The sequence below is a fragment of the Hetaerina americana genome, unplaced genomic scaffold (genome assembly GCF_022747635.1).
Source record: "Hetaerina americana unplaced genomic scaffold, ioHetAmer1.1.p SCAF_9, whole genome shotgun sequence".
NCBI classification, from domain to species: Eukaryota; Metazoa; Arthropoda; class Insecta; order Odonata; family Calopterygidae; genus Hetaerina; species Hetaerina americana.
Window position 1 is genome coordinate 74710500 of NW_027287538.1, and position 19110 is coordinate 74729609.

Sequence of the window (19110 nt, forward strand, 5' to 3'; positions counted from 1 at the left end):
TCTTTAAATGTTTTCAATAAGTTTAATATATATTGTAAACGCCGCTGTTTAAGGGAATCCCAGCCTAAATTTTCTAGCAAAGTAGTAACGCTACTGCGTTGGTCGTAACAATTTTTGACAAATCTAACCCCCGTCCGCTGAACTCGATCTAATTCCGAAATTAAATTTATCTCTTGAGGATCCCATATACTGGCAGCATACTCAAATTGGGGCCTGATTAGTGCAAGAAAACATCGTTCCGTCACTTTTTCTTCAAATTTACCCAGCACTCTTTTTACAAATCCCAATTGTTTATTAGCATATTTCCCGTATGTGCTTTCCCCAGGACAGATCGTGAGTAATTGTTACACCCAAGTATTTAAAGGAATCTACCCTCGCGATTTCTGTTTGTTTCACTTTGTAACTAAATGGGGGGGTGTAACTCTTTTCCCAAAAATGTAATACTGTACGGTTGGGAAATTCGAGAATCTTTAAAGTGCTATTGTTTTTTAAATGCATTTTGTTTCGTACGTATATGTTCTTCTGGTGCATTAAAAGGGTGCATCACTGGACTGTTGCCACCAGGGCCATTCGCCTAACTGTAACGAAATTTAAATAATAAGGATGTTTTTGGAAGCAGAAATTGCCACTGCGATATTGTGGGTTTTTGTTGGCAGTTATTAACGAAAGAAATGTATTAATCCTTAAATTGGAAACATTTGAAAACTAGAGGTTATCAAACTAAGAAAATATGTAAAAGGTCAGAAGTGAAACTAACACCACCGGTATTTTGATTGTGTCCCTATTCTATGTATTACTAAGCAGTTTTGACCACCCGATAAGTTTTCTCAAAAATGTCATTTAACTCAATAGATTTCTCATATTCATGCTTCTGATGCTACGGTTTCATAAAAATTCTCCATTATTGAGAGTATTTCACATGCATACCATTTCTGCTCGTACGAGAGCACAGGCTTTCTATTATTGCTAAATTTTCTACAATCTTGGAGAGGAATGAGGATTTAACAGCTTTCCGAAAATAGAATTGCGTCCTTTCTAGTGTAAGTATTATTTCGAACGGGAAAGCTTAAAAATCAATACATATTTGTTAGAATATTCACTAGCCACAATGGGTGAAATCAAATTAAGAATAAAAAAGTATTCATATAACTAATTATGACGGAGTGGTCATATAGTGTTCTGTGAACTAAAAAACGGGAATTTGATGAGATGAAGCAAGTAAATTTTATTATAATAACAAAGCGTTCTGGTCTATTTTCTCGAAGTTTATATTTATATCTCCTGGCTGTATTATTCAACGAGAAATTTCGAACCGAACCGAACCGATATAGCACTGCGCCTTGCGCATCTTGTCCCGATTTCCAGCTGATGCTGATAAACGGTGGTATGATATGGGTATTTTAGGGCGTGGTTATGGAGAAAGGATTTTTAATTTACGGTGGGCATTGCGGTAAGTTTAGGACGTTTATGCTTGAAGTGCGGATTTTTATCGTAGGACCATAGGTTTTCTAATAAGGGGTTTTGGGTGATGGGCAGTGATTTGGAAAAGGACGAAGCAATGGATTGGAGGTAGGTACTGATGGGTGGTAGCTGTAGATCTTTGTGGAGGGAATCATTGCGAAAGAACCAGGGGGCTTTAGCTATATGACGGATAGCTTGATTCTGAAAAGTGCAAATTTTCTTTATGTTTGTGTCGGATATGGCTCCCCAGGCTGGGTAGCCATATGTCAGGATGGGGCGAATCATGGATTTGTATAGGATCAATTTGGTACTTAGTTTAAGGGGACTTCTGTGATTTAGAAGGGGGAACAGGGAGGCACGCGCCGCGTTTGCCTTGTTGAGAACGTACGTAGTATGCTCCTGCCAGGTAAGTTTCCTGTCCAGTATGACTCCCAGGAATTTGGCTGAGTTTTTAAGGGGGATGCGGGAGTTACCATAAAAAAGGGCCGTAGAGCAGGGTTTCTTCCACTTTCTTGCAAAGTTGACATGCTCGCATTTGTCTGGATGGACACAGAGTTTCCAAGAGTCCATCCATTCTTCAACTAAGTCTAGGTGTTCCTGGACGTTGTCTGCAGCAGTGTCAGGGCAGAAAGACTGGGATGCAATGGCGGTGTCGTCGGCGTACAGGTACACTTGGGTTTTAGGATGGGAGGGGAGGTCATTTATATAAAGATTGAAAAGGGTTGGGGATAAAACAGCACCCTGAGGGACGCCGGCGAGGATATTTCTCGGGTTTGAATTGTAAGAGTTGATAGAGACAAAGAAAGTTCTGCTTGAGAGGAAAGATGCTATAATTTTAACAAGAGAGAAAGAGATATCAGTCTGGGAGAGTTTGTAGACGAGCCCTTCTTTCCAGACACGGTCAAAGGCCCGTTTGATGTCTAGAAAGGCGACCTGGGTGTGTTTTTTAATGTTAAAACCAAAAGTAATATGCTCGACAAGTCGGAGGATTTGGTGGGTGGTGGCTGTTTTTCTTCTGAAACCCGTTTGTTCCGGCCGTAGGATATTTAGTGAAGTGAATTCCTCATCAAGGCGGTAGTGGATGACGCGCTCCAGGACCTTACCCATGCAGGGGAGAAGGCTGATGGGTCTGTGATTGCCAGGGTCCTTTGGATCTTTTCCGGGTTTGGGTATGAGTATGACTTTTGCACACTTCCAGGCGGCAGGGAAATAGCAGAGTGAGAGGCATGAGTTCAGGATGGACAAAAGGTGATCAAGGAAGTGTATGGGGAGGTTTTTGAGGTGGTTGTACGAGATGCGGTCAGGGCCGGGAGCGGATTTGGCTTTGCAGTTATTAATGATGGCCTTTAAGTCGGTCATTGTAGCCGCTGGGATAGCAGGAGGAGGAGTAAACGCAATAGAGTCGAAAGTTTGGTTAGCGGTGGAGTCAAGATGGGATGGTTTTGGGTTGCAAAAGACCGATTCCAAGATGTCGGCGAAGATTTCACACTTTTCCTGGTCGGAGTATGATAATGACCCGTTATGGAGCAGAGGAGCTGGGGGAGTGGATCTTTTTCGGAGTGATCGGGCGAGTGGCCAGACTGAGTTATCCTCATGAGACAGGGAACTGATCTTTCTGTCCCAGAGGGATTGTTTTTCCTTTCTGCAGGAGGAGGTGACAAGGTTTCGAAGAGCCCTGTATCTGCGGCCATCAATGGGGTGGTGGGTACGCAGCCATAGCTGTCTTGCGCTGTTTCTCTTCCGCATGAGGTTCAAAATCTCAGCCGACAGAGTTTGACCAGCTAGAGTTGCCGGATCATTGCGGAGTTGGGAAGAATTTGCTATCGACGTAAGGGGCGAGGTAAACTCTTTGATGGCTGAGTCAATGTCTTCTTTTTTGTTGAGGATCGGGCGTTCTAGAGGCGTAACGCAGCAGGTCGAATGAAACCGTTTCCAGTTGACTTTTATGGGTTGAGAGTTGGGGATCGTCGGATTCAGGGAGACAGAGTAGATTAGTGGACAGTGATCGGAGGCAGCATTGTTTACATTTTTAAGGTGGAAATTGGGAGGAAGGGAGGTAAGGACGAGGTCAAGGATGTCAGAGTCTGCGGGGTTAGGGGTGAAATGCGTTGGGGATGGAGGAGCCAGTATGGCAAAATTTGCCGAGATTTGGAGACGGCGCAAAGAGTTACCTCGAGCAGAGTTGGATTTGCAACCCCAGGCCATATGCTTGGCATTGAAGTCGCCACCTAGCAGAGCCCTTGGGATGAGGATACATTTGATTGCATCCAGGTCCTCCTGGGGATATTTGCTGGTGCTGGGCGGGAAGTAAACTGACCATATGTTTAAGTTCCCTTCCCTGGTCTTTATTGTAATACCGACAAGTTCAAGCTTGTTAGTAGCAGGTGGTGATAGTTGGCAGCAACGGAAGGTTTTCTTGATGAGGATTGCTACTCCGCCTCCAGCCTTGGAGTCAGGCCTGTCTCTGCGGAAGACTCTGTAGTTGGGGATATAGAGGGTTTGGTTGACAGTCAGCTTTGTTTCTTGCAGAAGTATAATATCCGGGGAGTAGACGGCCGTGAGGTGCTGTAGCTCGAGGGATTTTGACCTGATGCCGTTACAGTTCCACTGGAGGAAGCTTAGGTGGTGAGGAGAGTAGTCGGGTTTACAGGCCATTCAGGAGTTTAAGGAGGCACGGGATTAGGTCCGTTTTTAGGATTGACATTAGGGAGGCATTGTCGTCTACCGTAAGGATTTTAGCAACGATGGAGAGTAGGGAGGACTTCAAGCTAGATTGGGATGAGGGTTCTGGAGAAAGGTTAGAGTCAAGGTCAGCGTTTGGGTGGGTGGGGAGGGGATTGGAGGCAGGGGGAGGGTTGGCAGCGGCCTGAGCACGGGAGATACCAGTAAGGGGGTTGGAACGGGATTTCCAAGCGTTTTCTATGGGGGGGAAAGCAGCCACGGAGGTGGTTGGAGCTGTGGGTGCAGTCACCCTGTTGTCAGAGACTAAGCTCTCTCTTTTGGCGCGTATTTTTAGCATGATTTCTCTATGGACGATACAGCCCCTGTAATTTGCGGTATGTGCGCCATCGCAGTTTACACATTTTGCAGGCTCGTTTCTTGATTTTGTGCATTCGCGGTAGTGGTGGTTGCCAGCACACTTTACGCAGCGGGGATTTAGGCCACATGTTTTATGCGTGTGGCCGTAGCGCTGGCATGACATGCACTGTGGGGGGCCTACAGGTTGCCGGTAGGGTTCGACGCTCGTACGCTTTCTTCCTTTGGTATTTTTGTTGGAGCAATAGCGAAATTCAGTCCTTTCGATAAAATCGAGAAAAGAAATCGTCACAGAAGTGGAATACGTCATCCGGAAGCTTCCGAAGGGAGACGCCGATGAAATTAGAGAAGATGTTGCCCGCATTCTCCGGAACGCAAGACCACCCAAAATGAACATCACGGGAGCCGAACGACGAGCCTTATCCGATCTCCGCGGGAACGAAAACATTCTCATACTCCCAGCGGACAAGGGAAACTCCACGGTCCTCATGAAGAGAGGTGACTACGAAATGAAGATTTCCCGTATGCTGGAAGACTCCACTTACAGAAAACTTCGTTCGGATCCCACTGCAAAAGCGGAGCGAGACACCAGGGCGCTGATAAAGAATTCTACCATTCCACGGGAACATCAAACACGTCTGTTCCCATCTGCGGCCAAGCCACCAAGACTATATGGATTACCCAAAGTCCACAAAGAAGGGGTGCCCCTCAGGCCAATAGTCAGCCAAATAGACGGACCAACCTATAGACTGTCCAAATACTTAGCACAGTCACTTCAACCTTACGTCGGACAAACCTCATCTTTCGTGAGAGACTCCACTCATTTCATCGAAATATTGAAGAAGATTACTATCAGCCCCAACGACATCTTAGTCAGCTTCGACGTTGCATCACTCTTCACAAACGTCCCAATTCAAGAATCGGTGGACATCATCAAAGAGCTCACAAAATCCGGCATTCCAGAGGATCATCCGCAGCTGATAGAGTACTGCCTACGGAACTCCTACTTCCTTTGGAGCGGGAGTTTCTTCGAACAACGCGAAGGAGCGGCAATGGGCTCACCCCTATCCCCGGTGATAGCAGACATCTATATGGAAAAATTCGAACAAACGGCGATCAAATCCCATGATAAAAAACCAAAGTTATGGCTAAGATACGTGGACGACACGTTCGTAATTTGGCCACATGGACCTGAAGAACTGCAGAGATTCCTGGAGCACCTCAACTCTCAGCATCCGGCAATACAATTCACTATGGAGACCGAAAAAGACAACCAAATCCCGTTTTTGGACATAATGGTGAAGAGGAGGACCAACGGGAGTATCGGCCACTCAGTATACAGGAAGGCCACCCATACTGACCGCTACCTGAACGCCCACTCACATCATCACCCGTCCCAGAAGGCATCACTCGTGGCAACACTCCTGCATCGCGCATACAAACTTTCGGATGCAGAATCATTGGCCAAGGAAAAGGAACATTTGATGACGACACTGAAGATAAATGGATACAAAGAAGAATTGGTCCTGAAAAGGACCGCTAAAGTGGAAAAACGCCACCAGACACCCGACAAGGAGAAACATCAAACTGACAAGCCAGGAACCTATGCCATCATCCCCTACGTCGCCGGCACAAGCGAAAAGATCTCGAGGGTCCTGAAGAAGAAAGACATTGTCACAAGATTTAACTGCGTGACCAAAATAAGCCAGATAATTCCAAGGCCCAAGGACAAGATCCCGAAAGGTCTTCTCGAAGGTGTGTACCGCGTGCCTTGCTCTTGCGGCAAATCGTATATCGGCGAGACATGCAGGTCCATGAAGACCCGCCTGCAAGAACACAAGAGGGCAACGAAGAATAAGAAATTCAGCCTATCAGCAGTCGCCGAGCATGCCTGGAGCGAACCCGGACACGACATCAAATTTGACGAAGCCGAGATAATCACCAAGGAAAAAAGATACTATCCTCGGCTGATTAGAGAATCAATTGAGATCACAAAAACGCCGAGAAACTTCAACCGGGAAGACGGTTACCACCTGACGAACGCCTGGAAGAGAGTGTTCCAGAAACCAACCAATCACAACGCAGCAGCGAGAGAGCGAGGGCTATATAAGCGCAGCCAAAATGATATCGGCACTTCGACCTGAAGACGCCTGGTGGAATCCAGGCGAAACTGTCGTCAACCATGACAACCAACGCGGCGGGAACCCGGAAAATGGAGACATCCACGTCGCCACGCTATATAGTATATGTAACTAGAAACAAAAATTTCGCGAGGTATTTTGCGCGAGGCATTCCCCGGCCCTGGCATCCGGTCATGATTAAAACCGGGCTTTGACCAAAATATTTCTCGCAGAGTGGTGCGCCAACTGCTCAATTCTCCATTCTGAATTGTAATTAACTTTTCATCACCGCGGTTTTTCATCCTCCGAAAGTGATCCTCCGCGGAAAGAACTCCGTCTCCTCATTCTCCCATTCGCCCCGGCTGAAGGAATTCCTCTTGAGGCATTATTTACATAATGAAATTGCGGCCGAGGTGAAAGCACTTGTGCACGTACACACGCGAACCCACGCGTCCACCCCCCCCCTCCCCCTCCCCCCCTCTCCCCACCACACCTCTCCCGACTCCAATCAAGTATGCGCGACGCCAGGTCCATTTGCCTCGCGCATGCGCGCCCACAGACACCGGGCGCAATCAAATTAACAAAAATCTAATAAAAAATTATAATATGCGTGAATGTATACTTGTACTCCTCCCTCTTCATCACCTCAAAGGAAGAGGAACTCGTGGCTAAACCTCTTTCCCCAACACCAACATTGTTGGAGACGGGGACTTTCCCACTAGACTCGACGCCCCACTCTGGAATAGGACGCCGATTCATGGGTGCATCATCTATAGTCCTTTTTTATCACACATGAGTACATCCATGGTACCCTACAAACCTCCGCTATGGTGTGTGGCAGGGGTTGATTACACTCTAGTCTACTTTTGACCCAAAATAATCTCCCCCTCCTCCCCCTAGCGCTTTCGTACAATTTTTTTCTGACCCCCGTGTCGTTCATGGAAAAAATGATATTTTAAATCCATTTGTCTCTTCCTCCTTTACTAACCTTTCCTCTGTTTACTTTCGTCTGATTTTTCACGAAGCCTATTTACAGCCGATAGAGGTATAAAGCGGGTCTGGCTTCTTGAGCGACTTCCAAGCTAGTTCATCTATTAATTTTGATACGCTTCTCAGTCTATCATAACAACGATTTTACAAATCTAGCTCCTCTACGCCGAAAGCGATCCGAGTGGCCAATTCTTGGTTATTATAATACGCACGTAGCTCTTTATTTCCATCAATAATTGCCCTAATAGGTAGACTGTGATAAGTGAGACATTCGTGCGCGTAAGAGCTACACTTTTACGCGCATGCATATGTAGTTTGTAGGAGAGAGTGCCTGCCGCCCATGAAGAAAACATTGAGCCGAAATAACTCGAGCAGAGTGAATAAATACACCTCACTTCAACCGATAAACCCAGCCAAATGATGCTCTACAAACAGACTCGAGTAGGGTGAATAGGGCCGTTGTTTGCACGCTGGCACCGAGATTATAGATGGACCACGAGGAAAAATGGATTGATACGTGTGTAGGAACATTGAATCATTTAACTTTTCAAATTTATCAAAATCCCAAAATAACATTTCTGCAAAGAATAAGAAATGCTGCCCTTATTCACAGATAAATTAAAGATTACATGGTCGTTTTGATATCTTGTTCGACGTGGTGTTTTGATACTTTTTAGGACATATGGATGCGAAATCAGTACGGAATTAAAATATTGATCCTCTGCTACGATGAATGTTTCAAAAAATGCTTAGTTTTCCACACTAACTGAAATTGTTCCTACGTTCATCAACGTGAGTTTTTTGCACTGGTCACTTAATCGATTTCTGATATAGCAAGGTGGGCATTTTTATGTTATGCGTAGGGCGCTGAATTTATTATTTATTGGTAATGTTCCCATGCATCTGTCAACTATCAATATCAGTATCGAGCCTGTAGATCTGTAAATTTATTACATTTGGTATAGTTAATTGGAAGTTTGATTAGTCAAGTTCGCCCAGGGGGAATAAAAGAAATAGGATAAGTATCAAAAGAAAACAGATCATGTCAACAGCAGGTATAATCTAATTAAAGTGGAGCATTTCGTATATAAATTAACCTTGAGTGCAAATCAATTAAATTTTGAGATGAGATCAGCGCCAAATACTAATTCATGTTCAGTGGTCGAGTGGAATGCAGTAAAACTATTTTGATACATTTAAATTTTATGACAAGACATGCATTTATTAGGAAGGTGGTAGAGAGAAACTGAGTGATAAGTGAGAAACCTGATCGAAGCAAAAAATTAATCATGAGTGATTTCAATAACGCATGCGCCATAGTAATTGCATCAGCAATGTTATCGCTCACAATACTAACGACTAAAATCCCAGTTACACATCGCAATTATTTAACCACGATAGATGTATACATTTAAGATGTAAGGATAAAAAACCATAAAAACTTGGCATAGTAAACAACATTTCAACCCTTCAGGCATCATGAAACACTTGATCTAGACTGCCAGAAGAGCCGTCAAGAGGCCAAATTCAGTATAAAATTGGTTAAATGAAAATTGAACGTAATAACTCATGTAAAAGTATCACAGAATGGCATTCAATATCACACGATTCTTCCACGCTAGTTTTCAAGCCCTAAAAAACTCTCCTCAAAAATAGTGCCCAGAATATCGACATATACTCTGGACAATAAAAAATGTTTCACTGCAGTTTATTTTTTATTCATGCATTGAATGGGAAGTAAAGTCGAAAAAAAGCCATTGGCGTCCCGAGTGCACCAAAGCGTGTATTCTTTCGTTCCATACTGCAGTTTGATTTTTGATATCGGCGTGAAATAAAAAATATGATAGGCTATGCCATATGGAGTTACACGGTGATTGGCGAAAATCTGGAGGATAAAATACATATTGAAAATCGCTCGCGGTCCGAAAAGTCTTATGATAAAAACTCAATTTCATCGAATTTCCGTATTGGATGCATATTTATTTGGTATCCGCTGCAGAAAAACATTTCCATTTCATTCTACGATGTTTCGTTTTTCATCGAGGGCAATGCAAGTTATTTCGCTAGCCTCTGTCGCCCTCAGCACACGGGGGCAAATATAAATATGTGCATGGGTAGTAACACCCTGAATAAGCGCAAAATACTTCATTTCCTTGGGATAAGGGAAAGAGCAAACAGCGGATTTTGAAACCGAGCCGTGAACACTCGAGTCGTCGCTCAAAAATCTTCAATTAGCACGGCGGGTCGTTTCATTTCGAGTTTCAGCGTCGATTTACTCGCCAAACTCAAACTGGGCACTGGGTTAAAAGAGCGAAAAAAAGGACGTCGCAGAGAGAGTGTACCGTGATATATATATATATATATATATATATAATATTTCCAATTGATCAAACATTCATCCAAACGAGGATGAAAAGTTCCTCTTTTTCCCTCCCAAGTAAATTTTTTTCCTGGAGTTTACCCATTTCTATCGGAGGAAAAGCGAGTGGCCCTCCTAATCCATCGGCAAAGCCAAATCCAAAGGGAATAATGGTTACTTGTAAATAAATACCAATTTCGACACGGAGGAGCGAGCCGGGAGATTTGACAGCTCTGCCTTGAAATCCGAGAGCAGTCCCCGGCAAAAAAGTCTTTGCTTGCACGTTTCTCCTCTACGGAGGTTGGGCTGACTTTTGAATCATTGACGTTTTTGGGACATTGCGCGACAGATCACAGATCACCCCGTCCCTCATTTTGTGTTGCCTAAAAATTTTCGAAATTTTCAATTATCGAAATAAGTACCGCGTGCCAATCTGAATGCCAGAGATTCGTCAAGATTCACATCAAATACCAAACGGAAACTGCTAAAGGTGCTGAAACTCAAATGCATCAAATAGGGTTTGCATTTTCAAAACACTTTGCCAAAGTTTTTCACGAAATTTTCGCCCAATTGCATGTAGAAAACATTTTATCAGACAAGTATTTCCGATAGCGAATTCCAACAGCTTGTAAAACACTGTGTAATTTCGCAGAAATGTCCGCTAACTTTAAGGGCATAATTTGTTCCCGTCACAGATGAAGTCTAACAATTAAAACTAAACCTCTTAACCCTATTTCGTTTCGTCTAAACTTTAATGCTATTCGACCATCTCCCAAAAGAGAGTGAGAGAGAAAGAGCAGAGGTTGCGTCTGAGCTGCCCCTTTATCCTGACAGCACACCCTCTCGAGTAGTGAACCGGATCATGACCCAGTGATTCGAAACACGCGTATACCATTATATTAAATAATTGGCCATTGCGAAGTGTTTTTTTCATTGAGACAACTCCATTACATCGCGCCAAGCTAGAGCGTTGGTTTAATTTGCTGGCATGAGGAAAATGTTTATATTTGTTTGAGGTGTGGGGATCCGACGGGGGGAGAGAGAGGGAGCGAGCTGGGCTTAATGACCCCAGGCAGACGGGTTTGAACCCTTTGTGATGTCCCTGAAGACCTACAGCTGAGATCTTAGCGGTGTGAATTTTGCGTCACCGAAGTTACCCAGGAGTCATTGGTGGTTGAAGAAATTTGCGCCTGCCTTCCCGACGTGAATTTTATGAAACTCGGAAGCCAAGGAGTGCCTTGTCTCTTCTCTCATGCGTCAAAAACACCAGCCTCTCGGATGATTATCATGGCTCAAAATCGAACTGAAACTAACACGTGAACTATGAATGAATGATGACGCAATGAGTCAGAGATAATTTTAAAATGATTCCCTTCTTCGCTGATATCAAGGAAGTTACGTGGGATTCCTCAGAAATGGATGTTTTGCGTACCCATCCCGCGAAACGGAAATCTTCCGCCGAGCGATTAACTTGGGGCACTGAAAGTGGCACATCTGGATATCTTAACTCGATCAGTATTTGTTGCCTCTTCGTTAACGCCGGGCACTACACTAACTCGAACTGAAGTGCGGGACAACACCAGTTAATCATCGTGTCACTGAGTGACATATGATCCACCGTTGAACGGATCCCCATCCAGTGATCTTTGATACGCGCAAATATTAATCTTCAAGGGTGAGGGGGCGGAGGGAGAGCAAAAAAAGGGCACAAATGAATCATCAAGTTCAAACCTTAATGGTGTGTGCACCAACGCGATTCTGCTCTCAACCGCCCCTCTCTCCCTCGTCCCGTCTCGGAGAAAGGGTCCGCACGGCCGATAGCGGGGACGACGCGGAAGGCGTTTCGGGAGAGGGCGGGAAGGAATCCGGCCGAACGCCTTGAGATGCATATCCTTAAATATTTGAAGTGAGTCGAGAGTGGGGGAGAGGGGGGAGGGTGGAGGGGAGGGGGAGGGGGGGAGGAGAGGGGAGGGAGAAGTTCATGGGGAATGTAGACCCCAATGACAGACATCTCGAGGAAAAGATTGAAGAAGCGAATGCTCATGAAATACAAGTCTAAGCATGGGGAGGGCATAAATCTCTTGGAAAAATATAGCAAGGTCATATAAAAAACCGCGGGGTGGTTTCGCGAGGTAAATCATGACGGAGGGAAAAAAAGGGCAGTGAAAAGGGAAAGAAGACGATCTGTCTCGCGCCTGCGCAGATGGTGCGGGAAATGAAAGGGGGCGGGGGAATTAGGGACGGGGTCAGGGGTCAGACATAATGAAGTGCTCTCATTAGTGCGCGCACTCGGTTACATGAGAGAAAGTGGTGGAGCATAGACATTTTATTTACATGTAATCACGAGAATTGCAGAAAGAGGTTTGGGACGCGGTGTTTTTGGATAAGATGAATGAAAGTCGGGGTGGGATATCTTAATCTTATTTGGCAAATCCCTCCACGCATGGCTGAGTTGAATTGGCATATAATTAACCAGTTTCACGTTACAATACCCTCCAAACGTATTTTTTCTGTCTTTTCGTCCCATCCCTAAGTTGCGTGTCTATGGACTTATAGAATTTTCCCCTTCTTGCTTTCTAGCTCTGCACGACCTATATTGATACGGTGGTGGTATTTCGTATAAATTTTTGGTTCATTTTTACTGTCTCTTTATTAGAAGAGTCGAGATATTTTACAGTGGATTAAATTAACACTTGTTTGGAACAAAGCTTTCCGCTAACCGCATACGAATTTACACATCTTTTCGGGTGTTTTTAGAGAATGTTTTTTACCTTTTCCTAACCCTTTAATCAACCTTCCAATTTCGTATCCCTTATTCATCCCACCTGATGCTTGCAACCTCTGCCACACACCTTTTTGGTGGATCGCGGAGTATTTATGTACGTAGATGTAGTTGGATAGGGGATCTGAAGAGGTTGGAGAGGGTGAATTCCCCGTGGACTTGTGAGTTAAAAGTTTCAGCGAGAAATACTCGTTATAAAACAGCTCCATCAATTATTTCTCCATTTATGTCACCGTTCTAAGCCAATCCACGGACACGAAGTATTTACTTCCTAATCAACCCAGATCCTCTATGTTAGGCTAGAGCCGTCCTCCAGTCCGTCCCTTTTCCCTTAAGGACTCGGTGGTAGAAGAGACTACATAGAGACAATAGACAATCTCGCCCCAAAATAAAGACGACTATCTACCTTATCTAATCCCTTAACCTACTGCGCTATACATGCCTTCATGATTATCCGCGCAGAGGATTTCACTCGCATCTTTAAAAAAACATCGCTGGCCTTCATGTCCCTCATATTGTGTGTGGTTACTCCTATTTTACCTCGAGTTAGTTGTCAGACCCACGATATTTTTCCTGATACTTTCAACGCCAGAGTCACTCGGTTTACTCATCCAATCTCCTTCATTACTCCCAAACGCCAAGTTTAGATCGTTCCTATTTTCTCTCTAGGCTGTGACTACAGCAAATAAAAATCCATGATCGATTCAATAAGACCCGTTTCCTTGAGTAAAGTTGGGAGCTATTTCTTTCTCTATTTATCCAGTGCAGAGTACAGGGTTCGTCCGGAAAATAAGTGTACTGACTCCTGGGCTGGGTGCGCCGCTCCAGGCGCGCCCAGCACCGCTCTGACGGGCTGCGATTGGAGGGGGGTATGTTGGCAAGCGACGCTGAAAAAGGCAGTCGGCTCTGAGATGTGGTGTAGTGAGGAGCTCTGTTAACGCGAACCTCCACGCTCGACCCACGCCACGGAACGCGATGCCGAAGTTTTTGGAGAAGCGTTATTCCATCAAATTTGCGGTAAAGCTTGGGCAATCGTCTACCGAAACTGTCGGTATGATTAACCAGGCTTACGGGGAGTCAGCCATGTCCAGAAACATGATCTTTCGGTGGCACAAGATGTTCGTGGAGGGCAGAGAAGAGGTCGACGACGAGTCTTCGAGAGGTTCCCGATGATGCCTTTGCGGGAGCGTTCCAGGAATGGGAACGCCGCTGGAACAAGTGTATCGACTCACAAGGGTCCTATTTTGAGGAATATTAGCTTAAGATATGTAAAAGTGTAATAAAGTTTTTTTCCTGAGCTCAGTACACTTATTTTCCGGACGAACCCTGTATACTTATCTAGGTAGTGTTATGGTATAAATAAATCCAAGAATTAGGGACGGAAGAAGAAGTGGCCGGAAAAAAAACAAGATTGTACAAAGAGGAATGTGTTGATGACAGGAACTTTGAGTGAGGACGGTTCTAAATGATTAGGGAAAACAATGATATTGAGTGTTGGTTTAAACGGAGCGGAAACATAAGTTTTGAGGCAATTCAAATTTGAGACTTCTGGGATGTGGGTGGATAACAATGGGAAATAGAATAATGGACATGAAGGAAAAGAAAAAAATAAGCTATAATGCGTGGTGGAAGAGATTCCAAGGATGTTAAAAAATTGGATGTGGGGTATTTTGATTGGTAATTGAATGCTGAAGACCGTGGTGGTGGGGCGAGCACGCAGGGGGAGGCCGATCCAGGAGGAGCGGGTGGAAAACCTAAAGCGGAAATCGTACTCGGGACCTTCCGTTTCACGGTTGATGGTTCTGCCCGCCTAGTAATTAGCTACGTGTCATCTTGGCGTAGGGAAGAGATATCCTTCTCTTTAAGAGCATTTCGTCCAGAGAGTCATCAGTCACCTCGCAGGAACCTTAGATACTTCGGTATTGTTTCCAATATAATTAAAAGAGCCCTCCTACCAGTTTCCGTATTCTAGAGTGGTGCTAGAGGCTGCCTTTATACTGGCCGTTCCAAGAAATACCACGAGGAATAAGAAAGAAAGCAAGTCCGCACAAATGCCAGGAGCCTGATAGTGAAAGAAAGTCTCTCTTTGAGTCTCTGAATACAATTTGTAACATGAATCCTTTTCGTTGAACTTTGCCCGGTTCAGAAATACGTGAAAAATAAGATTCCAAGGTTGTAATGAGGATTCCGTGTTTGCCTTGCTACAGTTAAGACAAATGATGTTTATCCCAAAAAAATTAACCATTTTCCATTTGAAAAACCATCACTAGATTTTCACAGCGCTGGGAAAAAATAGGAATATTATTTAATAATTCAAGATAAACAGTATAATATCACGTAACAAAGAGTGTACTTTTCCATTAATTATAAGCAATTTGTTTTAATTATCACAATGATAGACATAAATTACTCGATAAAATATTCAGTGGGTGACCGTAATTAAGTTGTAAGTACTACAAGAACTTGTTTTTGAGGTTAAATACGCAATTAAGTAGCCATCTAAGGACTGTTTTTGTAGACATTGTGAATAAAATAAATAAAATATTTCGAAACTGATTCTACAATAATTCGAGTACTGTCATTTTTTTGCCTGCCAAATCTTTTTTAAAACCAGGTGGGTCAGTAATTTTCATTGGAAGACCTTTACCTTATTTAATGTAAAAAATAAGAAGCAAACTCATGCTTTTGATTGAGTATAAGATTTGGTAACGTGCGGGTTATCATGGATGGACGAACCGTTTTCACCGATGCACAAAAGTATAGATAAGGTTAACTAAAGTGAAAATGGTAGCATTTTCTAGCTACCCCATCTTGCTATGATAATTTACCAATTTGAGGACGTCATTCAACTTAATAATAGTCGTGTATGTTTGGCACTACGTAAAGGATCTCTATGACCGATATTTGAAGTATCCGGCGGCAACTTCTCTAAACGTATCTCAAATTTCGATGAATAATATTAAAAAAGATATCTAACGATCTGACTCCTTGGTGATGGATGGCGAAACATTTTTATTGAACAGTTGGCATTGATGAATTATGTAATCAAGATATTTCTAGAATACTATGTAGCTTAAATAAGTAAAAAGAAGTTTTTCCAGATGATGACTTTGAATATGACATAATATGATGCTGAAGATATATGATCAAAGATTATGTAGCAAGTGTTTCAATAATTAATTACATAAATTATTCTAATTACTTCTCCCCAGTGCCTGCATGTCCACGAGAGGGATAGTAAAACTAAAAATAGACTCCATACATTCAATTAAGTGACACAATACGCTGTCTATTGAACAGAGCAATATTTATGGTGGAGTACTATCTGTTTTGGAAAATTTCTCTGCTACATTGTAAGAATTTCACCCACTATTTCAGATGTTAGCATTGCATAACTTTAGACTTTGGAGAAATTTATCTTTGGAAACATTTTCGAAATATTCTCTCCAAGCTCTCAAGTTTAGCGAAGATAAATATTCAGATTCGGATACAGATATTCATGGGATGTATAATAATCTTACGAAAATTTCCTGAGGAAGCTACCGTTGAGGAGGGAGTACTGACTGATATTTCAAGGTGACCACTGGAAGAAGTGTGCGCACAAAAGAAGGAAGGAGAAACGGAGCAAAGGAAGATGAGACGGGCGAAGTGGAATGACCCAAGTGACCCGAGTGTCGATGTCACGTCGGGAGAGGACGTGGTTTGGGGCGCACGAACATGTCATGTATGTCAATGTGAGAGCAAATATCAACAGGAACAAGACTTCATCCATTGATACTTCTGCGGAGCATAGAGGACAAATCAAACTTTACAATACTTTTGCGAAACAGCTACCGCCGAGTACTGCTGAAGCCAACCACCCCGAACCCCTTCCCCCCCTCCCCCGTCTCCCCCCTCCGTTCTCATTTCCTCTCCCTCTCTCTGCCATTCTCCGACATCCCGAAAGACGTGAAAATCCCTCATCACCGCAAAATCTGAACAAAAAAAACGCTTTGGAACCAAAGTTTCGCGTTTCGTTTTATTCCGTTGGATAGTTTTTTCCCTCCCTCCCCCTTCTGCGGCATAGAGATGAGGGGCCGGCACCCAAAGGGAAATAAGCGCTCCGAATCGAGGGGAGGGGACCGCAATCCGTCCAAAGTCTTTGCTCCGGGAGAAAAACCGAAAATTCCACAATCGGCCGGGAGGGTGGGGGAGGGAGGGGAGGAAGGGAAGAGGAAAAATTGAAAGGGGGGAGAAAGAGAGAGAGAGGAATGAAACAAAATCGCACGAAAATCAGAATTCGACGAAAACGCCAGGAATAGGTTTTCCCCATTCTCCCTCCCTCTCCCTCTCTTGCTTTTATTTTCAATCATTTTTGTTCTTTTTTTACGGTTTCATTAATTTTTCCGATGCGAGATTCCTTTTTTTTGCGAGGCGCTGGACATGTGACGACGAGGGGTTGTTTTGTGGGAGGCTGGCGGGCTTTGTGGCGCCCCTTTTGGCCAGAAAGAGAAGGTGGTAGAAAGGGGGAAATTGAGACGAGATTTGGAATAAAATAAAAGACGGGCGAGAGCCGTGTGACAGATTGTGGATTGAAAAGAAGCGGAGATACACCGCGAGTGGAGGGTGGGAGGGGGGCGGGAGGGATGAAAAGGGGGAACGGGGGGAGGAGGGATTGGCTTGCAAAGAAGGAGCAATACGCGAAGAAAATGAAGGAAAATATCCGAGTGGAAAAAATTCAAAATACATAAATAATAAAAGCCATCTTTGGCGTCTATTATGAAACTATTCGATGAAAAGGTCGGACCTCGGATTAAAAGGCAAGCACTATTGTCAAATATTACACCCCGCAACCTTCGGTTATGGGACCGTTTTGGTGTCTACGTAGAAATTCGACAACTCTGTACAACCTCACTCCATTGCTCAAGAGCTAAAGGTTCCATAATGGACAATAATGCCTTTTCCTTTTCAATCTATCGGGTAATAAAACGATTCCACCAATGTTCTCACCCTTCGGTCTTGGTTGGAGGGGAAAATATCGTTAAAAATGATATTCGTAAAACATGATGGAATTTTCTAAAGCTCCGGTGCATCGAAATTTTCAGAGCCAGATTGCCTGAGATGTTCTATTACAGTTTAACACAGAGTTAATGACCTACATGGGGATCACATATACAAAGAGCATATTCCACATGATGCCCAACGAGCGAAAGTTAGCATCTGTCCGTAATCTTTTCATCGCATTTTTCCCAATAATGTTATAATAAATCCTAATTTTTTTATTAGCTTAACCAAATTCTCCCCGTAATTTTTTCAGAATGGGGAGGTCGTGAGTGAAAGTAACGCCAAAGTATTTTAACCGAGTCTACACTACCGATTCCGTCCGTTCCGATTTCAGAAAGGAGCTGCTCTTATTACAAAAATACATCGCTACGTGCTTTTTTAAGGTTAATTTTAATTTCAAGTGTTGCACCAACGTTGTATAGTGTAGAATTGAGGCCATCGTCTCCGAAGGTTCTACAGAAACGGAAACATCGAAAGGACTACGCATATCTCTTTAAAGCACTGTATCATCTGCAAACGAACGTATCTCACTGGTGACTACGGAGTCGTAATGTCGTCAATGTAAACTTAGAATGAAAGTGGTCCGATAACACTTCCCTGGGGAACACCTGAAGCGACTGCTACTGCTTTTGAGCTAACTCCATCTATGACTATTCTTCGTACCCGACCATTCAAAAAGTCATTTATGGCAAACTCTCATGGTAAACTACTGAAAAAGCTAGAAACCGTATGCTTCTAGATTTCTGGGCAGTTTACAATTAGGTAATTCGTCGAAGGCTTTTTTAAAATCCAGAAAAAACCGCGTCTACTTGAACATTGCTCTCACCCGAACCAGCCGTTTCGTAAACACAACGTTAAGAAGGAGTTAATATGAGGTCGATAACATTATCTTGAGGATAAGTTATCGGACTCGGGGTACAATCGTTGTTCTAATATACGTTTATTTTTATGCATACCTTCACGGGAATTCCCAAACATAATCTTCACTTTTTTTCATTCATAATCTTAAAAAAAAATCCCATCGCCACCTGGTAGTTGAGTTCAGCAGGTAGCCGGGGGACCAAATCTCTGATAATAAAAACATGCTTGTTGTGGGTGTAGATGATAATACGGAAGCAGAACCAATTCCATTCGTAGCAAATAATAAACCACTATTTCTATGTTAATTAAATATACAGGGTCGCACCCAAAAGTGGTAGGACTGATTTTCTCTGGCGCGAACGGAGCGGTGGAGGGGGGGCTGCCTGGCAGGGTAAGGTGAAGGGGGCTCTTAGCAACAGAGCGACACCTACCTCAGTCGCCTGCGGGCTGTCGTTGAG